The sequence below is a fragment of the Camelus bactrianus genome, chromosome 11 (genome assembly GCF_048773025.1).
Source record: "Camelus bactrianus isolate YW-2024 breed Bactrian camel chromosome 11, ASM4877302v1, whole genome shotgun sequence".
Classification (NCBI taxonomy): domain Eukaryota; kingdom Metazoa; phylum Chordata; class Mammalia; order Artiodactyla; family Camelidae; genus Camelus; species Camelus bactrianus.
The window spans coordinates 38,959,677-38,985,364 of record NC_133549.1 but is presented as its reverse complement, the minus strand read 5'-3'; the positions used below and the strand labels follow the sequence as shown (position 1 = coordinate 38,985,364).

The window sequence follows — 25,688 nt, the reverse complement described above, 5'->3', positions numbered from 1 at the left end:
GGGACCTTGCACCGCCCCGCGCGAGGGACCAAACCCTGTGTTCCAGCCCCGGCCCGCGGCCCCGCCCCATCCCAATCGGGGCCCCGCCCCATTCCGCCTGCGGCCACGCCCCGTTCTGCATCCCGCTGCAGACTCGTGGGAGGCCCTTTATCAGGTGACTAAGCGGCGGGGCAGGGCTGCGCGGCGTCCGTTCGACTCTAGGAGCGCCGGCCGTGAGCCTTTGAGGGAGCGCAGAAACCCAAATCTCCGAGGCCTGGGAGCTGGCCCTGAAACTCCTGCTACCCAAACCCCGCCTTCCAAGTCCTCCTTTCACCCTGGCCCCCGCTGGTGATAGGACTCTGTGCCACGAGCTCCGAGAGGTTGGGACTGATTCAGACAACTTTTTTGTTCGTTCTTGATATACTAAGTGAACAAATAAATACCAAAAAGGGGATTACATTATGGCGTTTTTAAAATGCTTATTTACATTTGATGCATGATCTAGTAACACACACGCACTCTTTGGGACTGTATAGTCTCTATTTGGATAACGTTATTAACTAAATTTGAGCCTTTGAGTGAATGTGAGGCTCTGCCTGAGACTAGTCTTTGCAAGAAATGATGGATTTTGTCTCCTTTCCTCTTTACTCTGTTTATTCTCTGGAATGTTGTACATCTAAGAATTTTGATAACTGGCATTTTGGTAGATTATGGCCACCTGGATGGTGCTTGTCCCCAGTAGTCCTAATTTAAAGTGAGAAAAGATAGCCATGTTACACTCATAAATAAATAAATAAGCCACATCATGACATTACTTGAGATGGCAGGAGTTCTTCCTGATTTACCGGGTCTGTAAAATGGCAGGAGTACAGGTCACGCTGGCAGGTCACTTCCAGGGGAGGTAAGTGGTGGCCAAAGAGATAATTGCTTAACTATTTAGCAGAGAAGGAACTTCAAGCAGCTGGAATGGAAGATGTGTGTCATTAGAATGATGTCATTTAATTACCTCCATGGCCACCCAAGAAGCTAAAAAACAGAGTCCTTTGTAAGGTACAGCATTGCCTAGACTGCTGTGATGAACAGTTGGGTCTGTCAAGTTTAAGATTTAATTAAGAGAAGACACCTTTCTAGTAGGGGGAGATTCTCTTCAAGGAAGCACACCCAGTATGACACCCAGTAGGACAAGTGCTTCCAACTCACCTGGAAGATGGGGAGAGACAGGTTGGCTGACATTTTTCTGGCTGCACACATCTGCTCTAGGGTGGAACTCAAGAAGAAAATCACTACCGGGGATGTGCAAAACCTGAAGAGATTTCAGGAATGACTGTTAAGACTCTCAGTGGTAGACTGCTAGAAACAAAGGCCCTTGGTGACTCCAAACTGACTGCTGACTTTGTGGAGGGCTGCACCCAGCTGGGGTGAACAGAGCAGACTGCCCCTGAGGTGATGATTTAGAGTGAAGGCAGCACTCCTTGGAATCTAGGGCTGCTCCTTCTGATCTGAGCTCAAAATGTAAAGTAGGTTGCTACTGAATCCCAAGGTGAGATGTGGAGCAGAATTTCTAGACTGCTGAAGCATCTGGAGGAGTTTGGGAGGAACTTCTTCCTTCTCATCTCCTTCAGGATAGATTCTAGGTTCCCCAAGTCACTGCCTAGATATGTGCAAAGGACTGGAGGGCTCTTCAGATTGGGATTCCACAATATGGCAAAGCAGATATTTCAAAACCCAATAATCAAACAATGCTAGGAAATTTTCTTAGGGCTTGTTGATGTGAAATAACTTGGTTTTGCAAGCATTTTTGACAGACTAGACAATCCTTTCTATTTAAAAAGTTAAGACTTGAGCAAATTCTTCTGGAAATTGAGGGCATTGAACTGCGTATCTTCTATCTTGCCTTAACCATTTTTGACATTTTACAGGTAGAATAGAGTTTGTACACTTGCAAGATGAGTTCGATTTTCTGTTTGAAGTTTATAATAAAAACAACGTATCAACATTCTTATTATGTTAATGCTGTAACCCCGGGAAGCCGTTTTCAGTCACTCAGCATACTTTCAGCACTCTCTGTGTGCTATGGGGGAACACTAAGAATTTTTATTTCACTGGAGCAAACAGAGTAATGGAATATATTAAATGACAAAGCAAGAGGCTGAATTGTGTGGCCTCGATAATAATTGTTATATGGGTTACAGGAGGTAAATTGCTGGGTGGGGGCTTATTAAGATAACATGTGTAACCACTGGAACAAGGTAAGCACTCAACACACATAAGCTCTTATTATCATTCACTATGGAGGTGGGATTTAAGCTGGAATTTGAGACTATGTAGGAACTGTTTACCCATTCATTCATTCGTGAAACGTATTTGTCAAGCACTTTTCAAGCACTATACTAGACAGTGGGGGTAAAAAGGAGACAAGACAGACAGGGTACGGCCCTCATGGAGCTTCCATTCTGTTGAGGGGAAAGGGGAAATAAGTAGGCAAATAAAATAACATAAGTACAGATTGTTCTTAGTGCTTTGAAGGAAATTAAAAGTGTATTGTGATCACTCATAGTGGATGTGGATCTAATTTATATAGACCTACTTTGATCAGATGAGATGAAGTGACATTCAGGCTGAGACCTGAAGGATGAGAAGGAGCCAGCCACGAAAAGTGCTAAGGAAACAGCATTCCAGGCAGCAGTCAGAGTGAGGGTGAATATCAGAGGCAGAAAGGGACTTCCCTGGTGGAGGAGCAGAAGAGAGAGTGGGGAGAGTTGTTGCATACGCAGCAGGAGACATAAGCAGAAGGCAGACCCCAGAGGACCTCAGAGGGCAGGGCAGGTTGGGATTTTATTCTCAGTCTCTCTAAATGTAAGGAGGGGGACAATTTTGTGATGGGGCGGGAGCAGGACAAATGCAGCAGAATGAGCATGGCCTCTCTGTGGGCAAGCCAACACAACAGCCTGGCTGGAGTGAGGAGCTGCAATGAAAACAGGCTGGAGACCAAGACTTAGCTAGAGTCTGGAGGTCTTGAATTAGTGTCTATTTTTATTCCCTGTAAGCAATAGGGTGTTGTGGGTTATCGATCAGAGGAATGATTTAATGAATTTTTAAAATTGCAGTTATACCTGCCACATCTAACATACTATGGCAGGAAATCCAAAAATATGTAAAATGTCGCTACCCAATGTACTGAATCTACTCTAAAAATTGTGTGTAGAGATAGTCACCAAATGATGGTGAAAAAAACTAGAGTAAGAAAATATTGCTGGGCCTATTGCCTCACCTGTATCACTTCTCTGACCTCCTCAGCAGTCTTGCTCGATCCCCCATGATTTCACCCTCTCCTTCTCTCGGGCTGCCCCTTGGCACATATGCAGGCTCTCTTCTCTCTTGATTGATTGACTGACTGACTGATTGATTGATTGGAATATAGTCAATTACAATGTGTCAATCTCTGGTGTACAGCACCATGTCCCAGTCATGCATATACATACATATATTCATTTTCATATTCTTTTTCATTAAAGGTCATTACAAGATATTGAACATAGCTCCCTGTGCTATACAGAAGAAACTTTTCTTAAAATCTATTTTTATATATAGTGGCTAAGATTTGTAAATCTCAAACTCCCAAGTTTATCCCTTCCCTCCCCCTTTCCCCAGTAACCGTAAGATTGTTTACTATGTCTGCAAGACTGTTTCTGTTTTGTAGATGAGTTCATAGTGTCCTTTTTTTTTCTTTTTTTTTTTAGAGTCCACATATGAGTGATATCATATTGTATTTTTCTTTCTCTTTCTGGCTTACTTCACTGAGAATGTGTCTTTGGATCTAAGGTGTGTCTCTTGTAGACAGCATATAGTTGGATCTTGCCTTTTTATCCAGACTGACAATCTCTGCATTTTGAATGGAGTGTTTAGACTCGTCCCATTGAAAGTGATTATTGATATGGTCATACTTATATGTATCATTTATCTATTTGTTTTCCATTTGTCTAATCTCTTTTTCATTCTTTTGCTCTGCTTTGACTGGCTTCTTTTGTGTTAAATGTTTTCAGTATAACAGTTAAATTACTCTGTTAATTTTGAAAAACAATTTAGCTTTAAGTTTTAGGGATTGTAATCTAAAGATTACAATATACATCTTAGTTTATCACAATCTATTTCAGATTAATACTAATTTAATTCTAAAACAAATATAGAAACTTTAATATACCTCTAGTCCCTCCTCACTTTTTTGCTATTATTGTCATATATGTTATATCTATATATGCTATAAATCAGCAGTACAATGTTATAATTATTGCTTTGAATAATTGTATGTCTCTTAAAGAAGTTAAGATAATATATGAGAAAATGATAACTATAGTCTTTTATATTAGTCCATATAATTATCATCACTGGTTCTTCGTTTCTCCCTGTAGGTATGGGCACTCCATATTGAATGAGCCCCTTCGACTGTGGCAGAGGTGCTGTTGGCATTCATGGTCTGCTCTGCCCTGACAGATCATCTACTTTGGCCAACCAGGGGCTGGGGTCAGGCAGCGGAATGCTAGCAGCCAGAATGCCACAGACTCCCACTGTTCTTACCTGAAGTTCAAGCATAAGCACTTTTCAAATTGTCATGTGCCTTTGATCTATTCTCAGAGGGCTGAAATGGCTGTTTTGATTAATTCTGTCCAGCTTTATGGTTGCATTTTGGGGACATTATTGCTGATCTTCTAACCACCTGTGGCTAGAAGTCTCCAATGGTAAGTAGGCTTTTAATTGACAGTAGACCCATTGGGTCAGGCAGGATGAAGTAGCCAAGAAAGGGGTAAAGGACTGAATTGTAGAACAAAGTTAGAAATTACCTAGTTGGAGAAAGCAGTGACCTCATCCTGCCTCATGGAGTTTGAGAAGATTCCTAAGTTAGCCAGAAGACATGGTGTAAACCAGGGTGCAATTCACTGGAGCACTTTTTGGAATGGGAAGAACCAGAAATGACATCAAGAGATGGCTGAGGGTGAGATACCATCTAGGTCCTTATATTTAAACCAACTCCTCCTTCCTCCCCAAGTAGTCTGCATCAAAGGGGATCGAGAGATTAGGATGATGACCTTTGCAGAGATGAAGAGAGCAGAAGGTGATGGGCTGGGATTCATCCTGAGGAGCAGAGAACAACTTCTCCTAAAGAAAACTTGTGTTCCAAGAGCCTGGCTTGAGTGCATGAGAAATAATTTTGCATTTTATATTTTAAAAGTCTGTTATCTCGAAGAAAGTAGAATAGTGATTGCCAGGGACTAGGGGGAGGAGTGAATGGGGAGTTACTATTCAGTTGGTACAGAGGTTCAGTTTTGCAAGATGAAGATTTCTGGGGATGGATGGTGGTAATGGTTGCACACCAACATAAATGTATTTAGTACCTCTAAACTGTACACTTAAAAGTGATTAAGATGGTAAATTTTTAGGTGTATTTTACCACAATTAAAAATGGAAAAAAAAAGTTTGTATCTCAGGGCAAGGCTGGGCGCGGTTGTGGTTTATGATGTGTAAATGTGTGTGACAGTCACCTGTGCACTACGTTATGCCTGGTCAATTAAGCCATAAATCTACACTATGTCTTGCCAAGGGTGGAGGTTCCTGTGCTTACTGGGTAGTTTATGAGATAGATGGACTATTTTGAATTGGACTCATGCTCATAATGAGGTGAGTGGATGCAATTAAACCCTGTTTCTTTACCCCAAGTCTTGGATGCACACCCAGTCTTCCAAGTAAGCCCCAGAGTGTTGCTCTGACAGATGACAGATGTCCTTACAGGGGCAGAGCTGGCAACACAACTACTTCCCTAGTGGCCACCAGCTACCAGCGAGCACACCAATTGGAAAATATACTGTGTCGTATTCTTACATTTCTCTTCTTATTATAAACATGCTGCAAGAATTGTAAAGCATCTGGAGCTGACTGAGGATTAGGTTTTGGAGAAATGGGATTAATAGTCATAATGATAAGCCAGGATAAAATGACTAATAAAAATGTCGAAAAGAAATGAGAACTTTTCTGGGAAAAGGAGGGGAGGGAGGGATAAATTAGGAGTTTGGGATTAACATACACATTATTATATATAAAATAGATAAACAACAAAGACCTAATGTATAGCACAGGAAACTGTATTTAATATCTTATAATAACCTGTAATAGAGAAGAATCACTTTGCTGTGTACCTGAAATTAACAAAACATTGTAAATCAACTAGCTTCAATTAAAAAAAAAGAAACAGAGATTTGCTGTCTTTAGAATAAAAAAAGAAATTAGAACCTTTTTCTTTAATGCAGGACCTTTGTACAAGCTTATAATCTTGATCAAGTAAATTATGTAGAGACATTAAACTAATTAAAAGTGATGGTGTGTTTTCTAATTTTTAATGTTTAGTGATATTACTTACTTAATAACAAAAGTCATTTTAAAATTAGCATCCCGCAAACGTAATGCTGAGTGGAAGAAGCCAGATGCAAAAGAGAGTACACTCTGTATGATTCTATTTACATAAAATGCAAATCCAGGCAAAAGTATTCTGTGGTGTTAGAAGTCAGGATAGTGGTTACTTTCTTGTTGGGGGTGATGACTTTCCAGAAGGGAGCATGAAGGGGGCTTCTCAGGATACTGGCCATTTAATAGTTCTTCATCTGTATCTGTATTTTATTTCAATAAAATATTTTTCAAGTTTTTATCCTTAGTATTTGAACTAGTTGCATTTAAATTTGAGAGGAATTAAAAAATGAAAACTTATTTGATTATAAGACCTGACATTCTGTGTTATTGTCACTTGCATAGAAGAGTAGACCATTTTAAATGATAATACAATTCAAGAGATGAGGTACAGCATCATCCTGTATTTTTCTTATTTGACATATGCCTGTAGACTCAAGTAGCCATAGCATTTCATAAGCATTAGCATAAAGCTGGCCAATGGAATAGAATTTTGTTTCTCTTATCAATTTATAATTCTCCCCAGGGCTACTTTCAATCAAGGAAAAATTGAACTCTCCAATGATGTCAAAGACAGCATATTCCAGAGGCTAATTAACGAGTCACCCAGAGAAGATTGAATAGCCATTGTGCTGACACATTCAAGAGATAATCGGTTCTGATGATGTAATTTGCAGTAGTGCTCGATGTCTATTAGCCTGACGGGTGACAGCTGCTGTGGGCCCTGAAGATTAAAGTGTGAAGCATGAGAGTGAGTGCTTTCAAGTGGAGAGAGACATTATACAGCCAAGTGAGTACAACGTAGTCATGCCAGTTACCCTACCTGGAAAGCCTGCTCACCCCTTCCTTATTTATACAGATATTACCAGGTCTAGCACAATCTCAGCTCCAGGTTCACATTATCCAAGCCTATTCCAGTCACCACTGATCCTCCCTTCTCTGAACTCCTGTGAAACTTACAGTCAGCATTATCCGCACTAGCACTTCTTGAATGATTGTGTTCCCTCAACTTGACAACAAGCTACTTAAGGACATAATTTTTCTGTATCACAGCATAGAACGTAATGGTAGACATAAAAATTAAATCAAAAATAATTGGGGCAAAATGTTGATAATCATTCAAGCAGAGGAATGGTTACATGTGAATTTCTACTTTTGTGTGTTTGGAAATTCCCTTGATAGCAGGGAGGGTTGGCAGATTTAGCAAATAATAAATGCAGGATGCCCAGTTAAATTTGAATTTCAGATAAATAATGAATAATTTCTTATTATTAATAATTTGTATTATATTTCATTATATCTCCCACAATTCTGCATACAATTTATATTATTCACATGGCCTATCTCAATAGCATCATGTTAATATTATTTCATATTTTTACATTACTATTTTATGTTACTATGGGACATACTTTTACCAAAATGTTATTTATTATTTACCTGAAATGCAAATTTAATTGGGTGCCCTGTGTTATATCTAGCAACCTGACTTTCTAGAAACTTAAAAACATAATTGGTGATTAATCATTGAGCTCAAAGAAGGCGAATGGTCGAAACAGTGCCTTTTCTCTTAGAGTGTGATCTGGTGTCCCTTGCATCAGAATCCCCTATGGAGCCTGTTAAAAAGACAGCTCCCTATGGTCCCTTACCCCAACCCTAGAGGTGCCGTAGCCGTATTTCTGCTGGTGGGACTCTGCACTTGCAACGTGATCCCAGATGATTCTGGTGCTTTTGCTAGCTGACCTGATGTCTATGATGTTGTTAGGTTTTCTGATATGATCTTTTATTTCCTTGTAGTGGCCTTATTTGAGCAACTTCTATTCTGTTTTCATGTCAGGGACTTGACTGAAGAGATGTTAATATTCCTGTTCCAGTGACTCCATCTACTAAAGTTTACAAGTCAAATACTGTCACAAATATTCTAGAAGCCTTTTGTATTTAAGCTACTCCTTAAATATTCATCCAATAGCCCAGCATCTTAACTACTGATTTATATTCTACTAATATATATTCATTGTTACCGAGAAATGTGTTAGTGGCAAATTTGCAGCTCCCTTTAGTATTTCAAGGGCTTCTAGGGTAACAAAACATCCTCATTTGTTTGGGATTGTTCCATCTTCAGTACTGATATGCCCATGTCCTGGGCTGTCCCTCAGGCCTGGTTGCCCCTGGCCATCTTCCCTGTAGTAGATGTCATGGTATACCACCCAGATCCCCACTTCAGGACCAAGGCACTCTTTTCACCAGCTGCTGGTAGTGTCGGCTCACAGTTGAGACCCTACTCAGGCCACTGCCTCACTTCAGATTATGCCCTGTCCCCAGGAGCAGTAGCCTGTTGATGCAGTCCCAGTCTTCAATCCAGGACATCTCTGATTGGCCATCCCAGCTCTAGAAATTCCTGTGGGGGACGGCTGAGGCCTATGTTACAACTGCCTTGCAATTCAACTTCTTCCTCTCCTCAATCCCTCTTCCCTCCCTTCCTCACAGGGGCGGCTCCTGAAAGCACTCCCTAATATATGCCTACCTCCCTAATATATGCCTACCTCTAAGCAAACCTTAGAGTCTGAGAGTCTGGAGAAATCTTCCCTCCAACAGTTGGCACAGAAGTGGCGTGGTCCTGGGAAGCATATTCTGAAATAAAATTTTGGAGCTGGGTCACCTGCTGACTGGTGGTAATGAAAACCCCTCATTAGTGGCAGTTGGAGTCCCTGATGGGTAGCAGTGCAATTGTGAAACTTTCACCAGTAGCAAACTCGGGTAGGATGCCAGCAGACGGGAATGCACTGGAGGATGCAGCAACCTGGGCAGCCAGAGGTCCAGGGAAAGTAGTAATTTAAGGACAATGAAATGGGATGGCTGTTACTGGCCACTGTCAATATATTGGGGATAGGTTAGAAGGGCGGAGAGTGACCAATCACCAACTTAAGAGGCTGGACCTCCTGAGGCCCAGAACTTAAATGTTAAGGTAGCAGAGCAAGTGAAGACAGAATTCTCAGTCCTAACAAGTCAGCTGTGTCAAAGTCATGGCCTTAATTGAGAAGGAATGAGATCCTGAAATGTGGGATGAGGACATATGGGTCGACGTCCCTGTAAATCTCCATTCTTCTGATTTCCTCTGAATCCTTTGAGCTGCAAGAGGGGCCCACCCCCCAGGTTAAAAGTTAGCACTCCTCACTTCTGAAATTCATGCAGAGATTTCTGCCTTATGAGGAAACACTTCCTTTTCTCAAAGGATCTTAACCCACTCTGCCACCTGCACTCCCCACCCCAAAAACCAATAACTAGGGTTAAGTCACAACACGAGTGATGGAAAAAAGGGACTATGTCTCAAAGGAGCTATATTGGTGGAAGCTGACAGAGTATATATAGATAGGTCCTGAATATATGTGGTCAAGGTGGAGAGAACATAAAGTTGGATGAGGAAGAATTCATTCATAAGCGAGCATTCACCTGTGATGTAGGAGTTCACTCTGCCAAGGACCCCAGGAGGTAGTGCCATCACATTGCTAGGATGACTCTCAGAAGCTTGGAGAAGACATCACATCAAATTGGTCTGCTATACCAATGATATCATATTAATCAGACTAGGTGAGCAGGAAGTGCCAGTAAGTTGAAGGTCTGGGTGAGATGCTTGTGCAACAGAGAGCGGCAGTTAAACGCTATCAAGATTCAGGGCTCTCCTACACCAGTGAAATGTTTAGGGGTATAGAGGCTGGGATATACTGGAGCATCCCCTCCAAAGTAAAGGACAAATTTGCATTTCATGCCTTCCACTAGGAAGAAAGAAACAATGCCTGGTAGGCCCTTAGGGTTCTGCAGGCAGCATTTCCCACACTCATGAATACTGCTTCAGCCCTTTTGCTGGTAAATGAGAAGACTTCTAGCTTTAACTGGGCCTTTGAACCAAGTCCAGGATCTGGTGACAGGAGATCACTTGGGCCTTTCTAGCCAGCAGACGGTACATTTGAAGTCGTTTGCATTGCCGTGTAAAATCCACCTCCATCACCTCCGAAAGTCTTCCGTGAAGAGGTACCTCCCACCGTGGGTGTGAGAGGCAGTGGAGTTTCACATTCCAACTCCAGCGCTACAAAACAGAGACTCTAATATGGAAGTTAATGCCTCAGGCAACAGAGAACCTAAGGACCCAGGAAATTTTCAGAAAACCAGGGAAATTGGGCCAAAAATGGAATGAGCGGGGAGGCCCCAGCTGACAACAGGGTTGCACATCTAATTTATCATTATACAAATAAGGAAAGTGGGGAGGAGCTGTTGAAAATGAGCCAAATGAGTTATAAAAGGCAACAAAACAATGCTTTTCACAATTGTTCTTGAACAATTTGCATAGAAAATATAAAGGTGCTCCTGAAGATTTGACTAACCCAGAAAGGGGATAAAATTGGGATCCTGATATAAAACTGTGTTTCTTTGGCTCTTCCCTCAGATACCAGGTGGCATCACCATTCCCTCCTCTGGCTCTCTTCCAGCTCCCTGCGATTCTGTCTGTGGTCAAGGTAGCCAACGCCTGGGCCAAAAGCGCGGATTTCTCCTGCAGATGCCCTTGCTGTGCCAGGGGCGGGGCAGTCACTGCCAAGGCTGCTGGTCCCCACGCTGCCATGGCAACTGCTGCCCTTTGGGCTCTCAGTGCCCCATGGATAACCCAGCCAAACTGTTCATCTGTATCTATATATGGATAGATATAGGTTATTTCTACATCTATCATTAATATCTATATTGAGATAAACATGAGTTCATACTAATGTCTCCCATTCAAATCCAGAAGAACAGGGTTCATTCTAGCCTCCTCCCTTTGCTGATCTGTAACCTCCCTCACTGATAGAAAGAACCCTGGCTCCCACTATCCACCAGCCATTTACTTATTAGCTCACTCCTAGCATACTCATTCAGCAGTTTCTGAATTGTTAACTTGTACACCTTGAGAAACACCTTTACCAACCAGAGTATTGTCTGTTTCTTTTGCCCTTAGTCTTTGTTTCCAGTCATTTCCAAAGTTAGCTAAATCAGCCTCTCTTTCCCATTCTCCTCAGTGAGATTATGTTGCATATTTGTAATATAGTTAAGATTCTTTTGTCACAGGCTTTCCACAGGGTACTCCATCCCAGGATTCCCTCACCCTCCTAATTGATTTTTTAAACATTTTGCATACATTAAAGCTCTGTGGGTTTCTACAAATGGATAGTGTCATATGCTACCACTACAGTAACACACAGAATAGTTTCAGGTTCCTATAAGTCCCCTGCGCTTAACCTAGTCAGATCTCTTCTCTCCCAGATCCCTGGCAATGACTGGCTGATCTGTTTTCCATCTCTATGAATTTTGCCTTTTCTAGAATGTACACTAACATTCTGGCTTCTTTTCCCCTTTGCAACGTGCATTTAAGATTCATCCACGTTGTTGCATAAATGAAAGCTTGTTCCTTTTGAAAAAAAGGAAAGAACATATGCCAATTTTAGTTTCATCTCAATAATGAGTAATAATATTTCAAGATTTAAAGTCTGTAAATTGGTTAATGACTTCATCAAAATTGATCTGTGCTTCTTCATATTCAAAGGACAGTACAACCATATTTGACAATCTATCCACTCATAGTTGATCAAAGAACACTTTTTATTCATTTAGCTTTGAAAAGTTTCTTTCCCATAAAGTAACAGATGTGCAAATTTCACAGAAAAGCTAAAATCTTGTGGCTGTTATAGCTATAGGAAAAGATGCTTAATTTCACTCTAAGAGAAATACAAATTAGGATTATGCAGTAATATTTACACTTCTCACATTGTCAAAGATCAAAGAGTTTGATGACAAAACATGTGGGTGAGAATGTGAGAAAGAAGGAACTCCAATATATAGCAGATGAAAGTGCAAATTGGAGTATCCTTTACAATTATAACAATAGCTACCAAAATTACAAATGGTACATGCCTTTTGATTCTGCATTCTACTTATAAGAATTCTTTCTATAGAGGAGCTACATACGTGTGAAATGAAGTATGTAAGGATTATTTACTGCAGCATTGTTTGTAATGGCCTATAATTAGAAACCACCATAAATGTCCATTAATAAAGAGCAGATTAATCAAATCAAATCAAGTCAAATTGTATGCTATGATTAAAAAGATTATATGAAAAGATCTTCTAGATATATTAAGTGAAGAATGCAAGGGGAAGAACAATGAGTATAGTATCTGTATTAGGGCTTTTCAGAGGAAAAGAACCAAAAGGATGGATGGATGGATAGATAGATAGAAAGAAATGAGAAAATCATAGGAATTGGCTCATGGGATTATGGAGGGCATGAAGTCCCATGATCTGCCATCTGCAAACTGAAGAAGCAGGAAAGCCAGTGGTGTGATTCAGTCTGAGCACAAAGGCCTGAGAACCACAAGAGCTGAAAATGTATATTCAAGTCCAAAGACCCTAGAATCTGGGGCTGCTGGTGTAAATCCCAGGCTGATTCTGAAAGTCTGAGAACCAGAAGCACCAATATTTGAGGGCAGGAGAAGATGGATGTTCCAGCTTCACCTTCTTCTGAGGACTCACCCTTTTCCTGCTTTTCTGTTCCATTCAAGCCCTCAGAGGACTGGATGAAGCCCACCTGCATTGCTGAGGGTGGATCTACCTAGTCTATTGATTCAAATGCAAATCTCTTTAAGGAACACCCTCACAGACACACCCAGAAACAATATTTACCAGCTATTTGGGGCATCCTTAGCCCACCCAGTCAAGTTGACACATAAAGTTAGCCTTCATAGTATCCTTCCATTTATTTACAAAACATTTACTTGCATACGCATAGCTTATCTCTTGATGAATAATCAAGAAATTTATAATGGTGGCTGATTTCAAGGAGAGCAGATAGATAGTTGGGCTTCAGGGCAGGAGGAGACTTACTTTTCATTGTGTATCTTTTTGTCCTTGTCAAATTCGTACCATGTAAAATACATGTAAATGTGATACAATAAATTAAACGCAAATGTAAAATCCTTGGAGAGTATCAAATAACTGCAAGGAGCAGTACAGGGGTGAGACCTTGTATCTCTGGGTTTAGCATCATCTTGGCTGCAGAAAAAAAGAATGAAGAAAAGTGGTATTCAGTGCAGCAGAGTTAAATGTGACCAGTATCCCAAAGATTCCCCTGCCAGATAATGAAACAGCTGTATCTAAGGATCAAATGCTCATGCAAGGAATGCAATAATATATAGATGAAAATGCGTGTTTTTGTAAAACTAGATGAGAAAAAGGACTCTGAGAATATGAGGGAAATTTTTGTATTGAGGATTGGGCTTACGAGTGATCCTGGACCTACCTTCCCTCTCCACCCACCTACATATCTATGAATCATCAAATCCTATCAATTTAACCACCAAAAGATATTAGAAATATCTCAGCTTTCCTCTTCCACTTCCCTAGTCCAGGCAGCCACTAGTCACTACCCCAGACTGGCCTTCCTGAATCCCTTTTTTCTAAGTTAGAATCCCTAATTGTCTGTGTTCTCCTTCAAAGGACCCTTTATTTTTCTTCATAACTCCTATCCATGTATGAGAATACTTATTGGTGTGTTTGTTTGATTAACGTCTCCTTCCCCAATTGGACTATAAGCTCCATGAGGTCAGGATTATGTCTGTTTTGCTAATCACTGTAACCCCCACTCAAAACTTTGTGTTGAATAAATGAATGAACTAGATTATGGAACTCATTGGACAAACAGAGCTATATATACAATGGAAATGTTTTTAAACTACATTGAGGAGAATATAAGGAGATAAATTATCAGAAGCAACTGAGTACTTGGTCATGGAAGATGGTCTGGAAAATATGCTAGTGTTTTTAGTCTCTAACCTCTACGAGTGTGCACTGCTTTGAGAGCTGTCAGCCTAGATGCTCCAACAAAGCACAAGACTTCAATACTAGTAAACTGAACAATTCTCCTGTTCATTGTTTCCTTCTATTCTGCCTTTGTGCAGAAGAGCAACTAGCTTCTTATTTGAAGACATGAGGTCAAAGAAGACTATATATATATTGTTTCATCAGCACCTCTCCAGCAAGTCTGTACAGGCTGAGTATGAACTGGGTGGAGTCCATGGCAAAGTTTTGCTTCAGGAATTTCCTGAAATAACTCTCCACAAAAGTTTGGCTCTCATAATTGAAGATTACATTGAGCTCATGCACTGCTAGTGCACATTTCAGTTTTTTGGGAATTAAGACCATCATGAAGAAGTTTCCAGTGATTATGTTACCAGGTTATAATGATCAAGAGTGCTTTGTACATATTTTTCTTCAGCTCCATTTTAATAATTGTAATGTATTGTATTCATTTGTTTGTGTGTCAGTCTCTTCTACATTTGTACTGTGTCCTCTGCAAGAGCAGGAATATAGTAGGAACTCAACAAATATGTCTTAAATGATTAATCTGAATTCAGTACCTGGATTTGAATCTTGAAGGAAAATTTTATTAGAGAAAGAACAATTCTAGTCCAATTCACCACTAATTAGCTCTGAAGCTCTGGGCAGATCATTCAATCTCTCTTCATTTTCCTCTCTTTCAAAAAATTATTTTAAAATGCAGACAGGCAGAAAAATATCACAGAAATATCTACCACCCAGTTTTGTAAAATTTTAATATTTTGTCAGTTGTGATGGAGAGAATACCATGTGCTCATGAAATTCTATTGCATTTTCTTCTTCTCTGGGCATACGGAAAGACTAGATCTCCCAGCCTCCTTTGCAGGGAGATTGGTACCATGAGACTAGTTCTGCCAATGGGCAGTAAGCAGATGTGCTGTATGTGTAACTTCCAAGGTAAGCAGAGAAGAATAAATTCTCTGTGCTCTCTTCCCCTGAATGAACTCTGTGTTCTGTCCTCTGCTGCAGCGACCAGGGAATCCATGTTTTTAAATGGCGGTGTCAAAGACCTTGGGGCCTCCATTAGCCTGTATCCCTGAATGACCATACGAGTCACTATTTGAGAATCTCCCTTGCTGCATATCTTCATCAACACTGAGCTTTGTAAGCTTTTAAAACCTTTCTGCCTGTTTGAAGGTGGAAATCAGTTTTAATGTGTGTTTTGCTGATTATGAGTGATGCTGAGCATCTTTTCAAACACTTGTTTGTCACTGAGCTCTTCTGTGAGTGCCTGTTCCTTTGTCCATGGTGGTGATGAGGTTCCTTATCCTCGTGTTTTTTAGGGATACTCTGTGTGTTTTAAAAACTAATCTTGTATCAATTACATTCCCTGTAAATACTTTCTCCAAATCTGTAGCTTATCTTTTTTCTTTGTTCAAAGTTTGTTAAATAGAAGTTTAAATAGACCAATCTTGTTCTTCTGCTTTGTGTAAGAATTCTTTTCTCTCATGGTCATAAAGATATTTTTCTTTATTTCCTTTTGAAAATTTTAAAACCTTTTTATTTTTAAGTGTTTAATCCATCTGGAAAAGTTTCTGAGCGTGTATGCATGTGTATTTGTGTGTGTGTGTGTGGATATAAAGTACGAACACTATTTTTTTTCCATAAGAATAGCCAATTTCCCAAGACCATTTACTGACTAGTCTGTCTTTCCCATTGATGGTAATACAACTTTGCCATATATCAAGGTTCCTTCTATGAGAGTTCTGTTTATAGGCCCTTTAACCTGCTTCATTGGTTTATTTTTCTATCCCTGGGTCAAGGCTATGCTGCCTTAATCACTATGATTTTATAGGTCTTCAGATCTGGTAGTGTGAGTATCCCTCTATCTTGATCTTCATTATTGTGGATCAATTGCTGACCCTTTGTATTTCATTGTAAACTTTGGGTTGAGCTTGTCAAATTCTACACATAACTAAGCAGGGATTTTGGTTAAATTTGTATTTATATTCTATTGTTATTGTGGTTGAGAACGAGATTTTTTACTGTTATCTTCTGATTAGTACTAATGATGCTTAGAAATGCTATTGATTTTCATATGTTGATTTCATATCCAGAAATCTTGTGCCGTCATATTGTGTGCAGAATTTTTAGAATTTGTAGACAATCTGTAGTCTGTAAATAAGAACAGCTTTGATTCTTCCTATCCAGTTCTAATATTGATCCTGTACAGTATTAAATGAAAATAGTTAATCTTATTCTTTATTTTAATGAAAATGCCTTTAAAGACTCATCAGTAAGTATTTGTTTACTCTTTTTTTCTCTATTCTTTTTTTGATGGATATACTTAAGCTAAGGAAGTATATTAAAGCTTTTAATGCTTCAGCCTCCTCATTTGTCATATGTAGGTATCATCACCTGTTTTACCTATTTTGCTAGGCTCAGGAGGATTAAATGAGATGTCATCTAGAAAAGACCTTTGAGAATAGTAAAGTATTATATTCAAATGTCAGTTTGTGTTTGTGTGTGTGTGTATGTTCACTGCTGTATTCTTGGTACCTAGAACACTTTCTGGGACAAAGATGGTCCTCAGTAAATATGTGTTGAATGATTAATGATTGTGAAGAAAGAGTATTAATATTAAACAGATATTTCATGTAAATAATATTTCTTTTCATCTTAGCAGAGATGGCAACAAGGGCGTGCCTTTTTATCACTCACCAGTGAGAAGCCACTAAATTATCTTGGAAGCTCCTCTGAGCTTGAACACTCAACCTCAGAATCTACTTCAGCTCAGTGTTCTTGTCAACTATTTCCAATCTATTGTAGTTGGCATATGAAAAAGAACTTGTTTACCAATAGTGCCTTAAAATACAAAGAAACCAATGGCATTTAATCTCTAATTGATTGGGCATATGGTGCTGTTTGAAAGAGAAATTTAGGAATCAAGGGTTTATTATCCCTCGATAAGGTAAGTATCCACAGGAGGGCTACGGAACAATTGACACATAGAAATTCCATTGTTTATTTGGTTTATTTTTCTTATATGTTTCTTCAAAGGCTAAAAACACAATAGTATCTGCTAAGCAAAAAACAATATCAGGCCTACACAAGATTTTCCTTTTTATTAATAAAATGCTTTATTTATAAACTTACCTTTATGATTATATTGCTAGCTGGAAATGAACTGTGAACATAATTTTAATAACTGTTTAAAGGGCTTCACTTAAAAAACTCTTTCCAGTAAAGCTTACTGAATCTTCTATTTCTGATAGGTAGAAATTGAGTTGAATCATAATAAGTCATTGTCTCACACACAGAAACAAATAAGCACTAAATTTGCAAAGTAATTGTAAAGTCTGTAATTTTATTTTGTACATTCATATTGCTTCTCATATTGCATTTGCTATTTTCACATCTTCTCATGTTATTACTCTACAATTTCATGTAAACAGGGACCTTGTTGTGTTTCTTTTCCCAAACACTCCCACCTGTCACTTCCCTACCACTTATCGCACACTCCTGCCAATTTTTGCCCTAGAATATAAAACATTTAGAGATTAAAGATAGAAATGTAAGGCATGTGTCACTGGAAGGACATGTTCATATACTGAGAGATGGGTGATCAATGAAATGGATTATCTTGTATCAAACCACAAACACCTTGCACCTGGGAAGATTTTTAGTTTCCCTGATGCCTGTCATATCTCACTCCTTGGCTCCTTGGAGAAGTGGACGTGTTCCAACTTTGCACGTCTGCTGCTGGGCTTTTAGGAAATGTGTTATAACATTCAAAAAATTCAGGTGCTATTTTCTCCACCAACCAACTTTGTCAAAATCAAGCTGTGAGGCTCTTATGAAAGATTAAAATTTCATAGCTAGTACTTTGCAGCAAAGGGCATATGTTATTATTTTGTTCTAATCTGCACCACCTGATGGACTCAAGAAGTGATCATGGCCAGGAACCAGAATCTCAAATATTGTAAAGTCATTGTTGTTTTTCAGTTTTGATTTAGCCCATTCAAAAGTGAGCAAGTAAAGAAATTTGCATGATAAAATATATTTTAAAAAGAGAGTTTACAACAATATGGTCAGTGTGTATACATGCATATGTATTACATATACATGTATGTACATGATATTAGGCAAGTTAGCTAAGGCCTCAATTTCCTCTTCTGAAAAATGGAGATAATAATAGTTATCTATCTCATAGGATTATGATGAGTGTTAAATGAGATAATCTATATAAAGTACACAGTGCAGCACCTGGTAAGAAAGTGTACAGTAATATACAGTTTATGTAGAACAAAGGCTGGATGGATATAAACCTAAACCTTAGCAATGGTTATTTTGGGTGGCGGTGTTATAGGTGACTGCTGTTTTCTTTCCTTTGCTTTGATAGTATTTCTAAATTTCCTCCCAAGAGTCTATATTCCTTTTTTTTAAAATAAGAAGTTAGTGTGTATCAGCCAAAAATCCTCAGGTGGTTCTCATTCACCGGAATCACGGGTGTATAAATGAATGTCTAGAGCTGCCTGTGGTAGGTCATGATAGAGACCCCCGATGAATCCCAGCTCCCAATGTCCATGTCCCTTTGAAATGTGACTTTGCTGCTCCTCCCATCAATAAACGAAGTCTAATTTTCCACCATTGACACTGGGCTGGCTTTGTGACTTGCTTTGACTAATAGAATGTGACAGAAGTGATGCTGTGTGAATTTCAGAACCGAGATCTTAAGAGACCTTGCAGCTTCTGCCTTCGTCATCGTGCAATCCTGAGATGCACGCTGTGTGGGAGCCCAGTTTAGCATACGTGAGGGATAGCTGTTGGGCCCCAACAGACAGCCAGCACCAACTGCCAGACCTGTGAGTGAGACCTTCTTGGACCCTCCAGCTCCAGGCAAGTGATGAGGTGACTACAGCCACATACAGGATTCCAGCTGAACCTGAAAAAGAGCCCGGATTGTCAACACACAAGATTGTGAGACATAATATAACATTGATATTTTATCTTTTTTTTCTGTTTTTTTTTTCTGTTTTTTTTTTCTTTAAATTGTGGTAAAATACATGTAACATTCACTAACTTACCCATTTTTAAGTGCACAGTTCAGTGGTATTAAGTACATTCATCTTGTTTTGCAGCCACCACCATCCATCTTCAGAGCTCTTTTTATCTTGTAAAACTGAAACTCTGTACCTGTTAAATAGTAACTTCTCTTATCCCTCCTCCCAGCCTCTGGCAACCACCCCTCTACTTTCTGTCTGTAAGAGTTTGATTGCTGTAAATACCTTACATAAATGGAATCCTACAGTATTTGTCTTCTTGTGACTGATTTATTTCACTCAGTATAACACTGATATTTTAAATTACCATGTTTTGGGGGTGGTTTGTTGTACAGCAATGGATATCTGAAACACTGCTCTTCGTAGACGCCTAGGCTGCCCAGACAGCTTCTACTTCATAGGGGAAGCTGAAGAGGAAGCTGAAGAAAGAAGGGATTTCTCTCCAAACATATTAAGTTATTGCACAGCTCTAGAGTGTAAAGAAAGTCTTCCTTTAACATTTGCTTTGTTACCTGAATTTAAGCTTATACGGTTGTAAATCTATAGGATTGTCATCTGGTGGGTATGGAATTGAGGATTGCCTCAATCACCTACCCCAGGGGTAAGAGTGCTCATTTCCAGGATTCTGGTGTTTGAAATTTCTAAGAAACATCATATTACTCTTACTTTCTTGTTGTGTGTCCCCCATTTTCTGGTGCTACCCTAGCTGGGAAATCAAGGGACGGAACATTCATTCATTCGTTAATCCATTCCTTAAATGTTTCTTGAGCATGTGGAGACTGGGCTAAGCCATGAAGGAGAAAAGACAACTTTAAGACACAGTTGCTGCTCTCCACAACAGAAAGATAAGACATGCAGATAACGTCAGTAGGAAGTAATCCAGGCTAAAGCACTGAGAGAAAGTACAGACAGTTCATAAACCATATGAGTTTAGGGCAGGAAGGCCTTCCAATTAGGAGGGTCAGGTATGGATTTATAAGAAACAAGCAATCTGATTTTAGTCTTAAAGATTGAATTAAGAATTTGGTGGAAGTGAGACGGTGAGGAGACATTCAGACAAGGGAATCTTCCTGAACAAAGTACCGGAAGGAAAATACAAGACACATCTGAGAGGTGTCTAGGACACCAATTTAACCCAAATGAAGGGTTCATTTACTGATTTATTTATTGATCTAACGACAGTTACTGAATGCCTGCTAGGTGTCAGATACTCTGCTAGTCTCTGAAAATATTGAGAAAAATGACAGACAGTCCATTTCTAAGGAATGAGTAGCCTAGTGTGCAGGCGGCAAATAACCATTGTAGTGAACAGTATGATACGTTTGTGGCTGAGTATCATGGAGGGTAAGTCTGGAAACATAGGTTGGGGCCAAACTATGGAAGATTTTGAGAGCCAGAACTTACCCCCTATGGTTCAGAGAAAGTTTTACTTGGAACCACAGTATAACAGATAGACAAGAATGAAACTATTGTAATTGAAGAGGAGGGGCCTAGATGCCTTACTGGCCACATTTCTTTCCATCCTTTTTATATGGCAGCTCCTGGGTTCCACCACAGTTCCAGGGAACACAGTTTCAAAAACAATATTGTTGTGTTGTCAGTAGGGTCTTATTGATTTTTTTGTTAAAGTCAGGAGAGTCACATAATGTATGTAAGATGTCCAGTCAAAAAAAATCACAATTGTCAAGCAATTACTGCTCAGCAGGTATCATATTAACTGTTTCACGTACGTTATATCATTTAATCTTTACCATAACTCCATCAGGACGGAGCCACTACTGCTATTATTATTATCCTTAGTTTAGAGGGAAGGAGGGGTTTGCAGAGAGGTTAAGTAAATTCTCCAGGTTGCACAGAGGCCAGAGCAGAGTCAATGAGACCTCAGAATCTGTGTCATAGGTTAGGCAGAGCTGGGAGGGTGTGAGGCCTCTAACCTACACTGTCTCCTAATCTGCTCACCATTACTAGACACTTGATTAATGGAATCTATTATTATTATCATCATTACTTCTAGTCCTCTTAAAAGAGGACAAGTGTCTAGGAATCACTTCACACATTTGGTTGTATAATTTTAGTTCTGGCAGATGAGCTAATGGTCTTGAATTATTAAATTTAAAGACAACTTATTTCAACACAGTGAATAATGTACCAAATGATATCTTCATTTACTATTCATCTGTCCTGTTAGGGCTACCCAATACAGATTCATGAAAATATTGCGTTGATGTGTTTTGAGCTACTTGGAAGAGTTTTCTCCATAAGCAAAAATGAAAAACAAATTGCCAAGAAAAATACTAAGGGTTGTATGTGCATAACTCCTGGTTAAAGAAATGCCGTTTCCAACAGTGAGGTTCCAGGGCCGCCATGTATGCATAGCTGTTCAGCTTGAGCAATGCGCAGAGGTGACTGGCCCAGGGGAGAGTGGTGTGGAGATGGATTTCTGAACGGAAAATTCCACATTCTGGCGCGGTCTGTGTCATCTAGAAAGTTGGGGGTGGGGAGGGAACTTTGAAAATTCATTTGCCCAGAGAAGACAGTTTTTGAAAATTCAAACAGAGGCATCCTACAGGTCTGAAGGGGTATGAAGTAATATTTCCCATGTATTATTATTGGCAAAGATGGAACCTTTTTGTTATGCCCACAACTGGTGAGGATGCAAGGAAAGAGGCATTGTATCGCATAGATTTTGGGAACTTTTGGAATTTAAATTGGGACTGCATTTTAGGCAAGCAATTTGGCAGTATCTTAAAATTAAAAAAAAAAAATCTTACAGCTTTTGATCTAGGAATTCTAATTCTATGAATTTGTGCTATGGATATACTACACAAATGGGCAAAGAGACTATTAGACGATGTTCCTTTGCAATATTATTTGTGAAAAGAAAAACCAGAACACTAGATATTCATGGAGGGAAGTCTGATTAAAAAATTATAGTGTATCTATATAATGGTATGATATGGAACAACTAGGAAGAAATCTGTGTATATTGATATGAAAGGATATACAGAATATATTTAAATGAAACCAATCAGGTTGTACAACAATTTGCATATTGGACTCTCATCTGTGAAAAAGAGTGACATATATGTACATGTTGTAGATTTACAGGACATTTCTGGAAGGATATATGAGCAATAGTTAGTAGTTGTTCCTCTGGGAAACTAGGAGAGTAGGAATTATGGATTTTAATCTTCTATTTTTTATCCTGTTTTGTTGTTTAACTATTTAAAAAAAAATAAGATGAAAACAAATAGGTTTTTTGTGTCCTGTGTTCATTGAAGTATTATTTATAATAGTCAAGATATGGAAACAACCCAGGTGTCCATTATTGGATGAATTTTGGATAAAGAAGATGTCATATATATATATGTGTGTGTGTGTGTGTGTGTGTATATATATATACACACACACACGCACATTCATACATACACACAATGGAATATTATTCAGCACGGGAAAGGACACTCCACCCTTTGTGGATAGAACTTGGGGGTATTATGCTAAGTGAAATAAGTCAGACAGAGAAAGATAAATACTGTATAATATTGCTCACGTGTGGAGGAATCTAGAAAAGCCAAACTCATAGAAAAAGAGACTAGAATATTGGTCACCAGGGATTGGTGTGTGGGGAAAAATGGGAGATATTGGTCAAAGAGTCCAAACTTTCAGCTATAAGATGAATAAATTCTGGGGATCTAATATACAGCATAGTGATTGTAGTTAGTAATACTGTATGTACTATATACTTGAAAGTTGTTAAGAGAGTAGATCTTAAATGTTTTCACCTCAAATAAAGGAAAAGTGGTATGTGATATGATGAGGTACTAGCTAACCTTATGGTGGCAATCATTTTGCATTACATAAGTGTATCAACTCAACTACCTCAGACTTACACAATATGTCAATTGTATCTCACTAAAGCTGGGGATAAAAGGGGGTTCCCGGGAAGCCAGCTTTCAGACAGAGATAAGTGTGCTGCAAGTTTATTACTTGGCGAGCACTCTTGGGTTCAACATCTGTGGAAGGGAAAAGAAGGGAGCAAGATTGGGCAGGAAGAAGATGGGATGTGAAATAGTCTCAACAACGGTCTCAGCTAAGCCCTTGGGGATCTCTGAGGCTGAGCTGGCCCAGCAGAGTTGTCTAGCATCGGGGTGAGAGGGCCAGACCTTGATGGGCCCTGGCATCAACCAGTCGGTGCATGAGGCTGTCTCATGAAAAGGAAGTGACCTCAGGGAAGGAGACTCTTAAGCTGTGTCAGTTCTGGAGAGGACGGTCTCCCATCACCCAAGGGATTAAGTCCTTCAGTCCTGAAGGGGCAACTGGGTAGCGTATTTAACACCACTTCTGTTGCAAAGCTGCTTTCTGAAGGCTCAGTAACACTTTAAGTTTGTCAGGAAAACCACACACAGTCAGCCCTTTCAAAGATAGCTGATATAGCTAAGAACAGCACGGACTTTCGGTTCTTGCTCCTTAACTCTACCTTCTCATATTAAATATCGACCAATGCCATTTAATGGCTGGTCTTCCTGAGCTCTTAACGTCTCATACTAAGCAAATTGTAAAAGATGGAAAGTCTTCTATATCAGGAGCATCACTTTTTTTTTTAACCCTGCTTCCACCCACTCATTGTTTGAGACTCTTATTGAAGTGGTTTTAAATCCTCTGGTTAATTTGCTACCTGCCCTTGGGAATTAACAGAATACTGAATTTTCCCTTCCGTGGTAAACACAGATAAGTAACACCCTGACCACACAGAAAACCTCGTTCTTTAATAAAAACGATGTTTTATTGAAGTTGAAGAAGCACATCACTTTACAGTGCTTTTATGTTAATAATCAAGCTAGCTTGTTTTGCCAGTTCAATAAGGGGGTGAGTAATTTGAAAATAATTCAGTTGGCCTGGTTTATAGGAGTTTACCACCTTGTAAATGAGTCTATCTGGAGAATCTGGATACTATCAAAACATAATGGAACATAACTTCCCTTTGGGAAAGTAAATCATGTGGCTTAAGAAGAAGACAAAGGAAAGCTCTCTGGAAGAGAACTTGTGCTTCTGAGTTTAGCAAGATTGGTTCTGGGGTTGGATGGCGGTCATACTGGCTTCAAAGCAGTCTTTATCCTTCAGTAATTCTCTTATCCTTGTTGTTATGTGAACCAGCAAACATTTGAAAGGCAAAGCTGTAGAATGGAATTAAGGTGGTTTCCTAAGTGAGGCAGAAAGTTTCAGTGGGAGCAAAGAACTTACAGGGTCCCACCTGAAGCCCACGTTTTGAGAAATTTCATGAATACCAATTAGAAGCAAAATATTCTACAAGTCTCTGTATAATTACTGCTGCTGGTCACAGGTATAAAAACCACCAAAGTGGCTTCCATTGTATAGGAAGAGTCATTAAAAAGGGGCAATCTCTCCCAGTGGTGGCCCAGAATTGTATGTCAGGAAGCTTATTGGTTTGGAACTGGAGGTTGGAAGATTCACTTCTAACCATTTTACATGACATTAAGAAAAACTATGTCTATAATGTCTGTCCATTTAAAAGAATGGAGGAGGCTGTTGCCATGGAGATGATGGGGGTACAAAAGCCCACTCAGGTCACCCCTTCAAACTACCATTTTTCTTTCCCATGAAAATAAATTTCCAATGGACAAGATTACCAAAGGACCATTTCTTAATGTTTTGCTTAGTGACACTGATTATAAAATTAAGTCAGCTGCACAGCAGTAATAAAAACTTGAGTTTATTATTACTATTATTAAGGCAAAACTATGAGTTGCCTTTGAATAAGACACAAGTCACAATAATTGATCATAATTCTTAATTGATTAGATAACATCCTTAAAATTTTTTTTCAGTTTCATTGAGGTATAATTAACACAATAAATTGCATGTATTTAAAGTGTACAATTTGGGAAGTTTTGACATATTCATCTATGAATCCATCATCATGATCAAAATAATGAACATGTTTATCACCTTCCCCACTAATTTCCATGTGCCCTTGTGTAGTTCCTCTCCCTCCCAATCCCCCAAAACTACTGGCATGCTTTTCAGCACTTTATTTTAGTTGTGTCTTAGTTTCCACGTATTCTTTTTTTTCTGGTTTCTTTCACTCAGCACATTTTTTGAGAGTCATCCGTGCCATTTTGTGTACCTAATAGTTTATTTCTTTTGTTGCTAAGTCGTGTTCCACCGTAAGGAAATGAGGCTTAATTTTATGTGTTAACTTGACTGGTCTAAGAGATGCCTGAATAGCTGGTAAAATATCATTTCTGGGTATGCCTGTGAGGGTGTTTTAAAGAGATTAACTTTTGAGTTGGTAGACTGAGTAAAGAAGGTAGA

At 39.3% G+C, this 25,688-nt stretch overlaps 1 long non-coding RNA gene across 3 annotated transcripts; it reads left to right on the top strand.

Annotated features, from left to right (window-relative positions):
- Positions 1-169: 169 nt before the first annotated feature.
- On the top strand, positions 170-18,795 carry LOC123613146 (uncharacterized). 3 transcript variants are annotated; one of them, XR_012510142.1, is made up of 5 exons: positions 170-359; positions 3,720-3,801; positions 4,389-4,715; positions 6,959-7,222; positions 10,917-18,795. It is a non-coding gene; the product is annotated as an uncharacterized LOC123613146 (long non-coding RNA). The 3 variants fall into 3 exon arrangements; XR_012510140.1 differs by having other exon boundaries at positions 10,874-18,795; XR_012510141.1 differs by lacking the exon at positions 3,720-3,801 and having other exon boundaries at positions 10,874-18,795.
- The last annotated feature ends 6,893 nt before the right edge of the window (positions 18,796-25,688 follow it).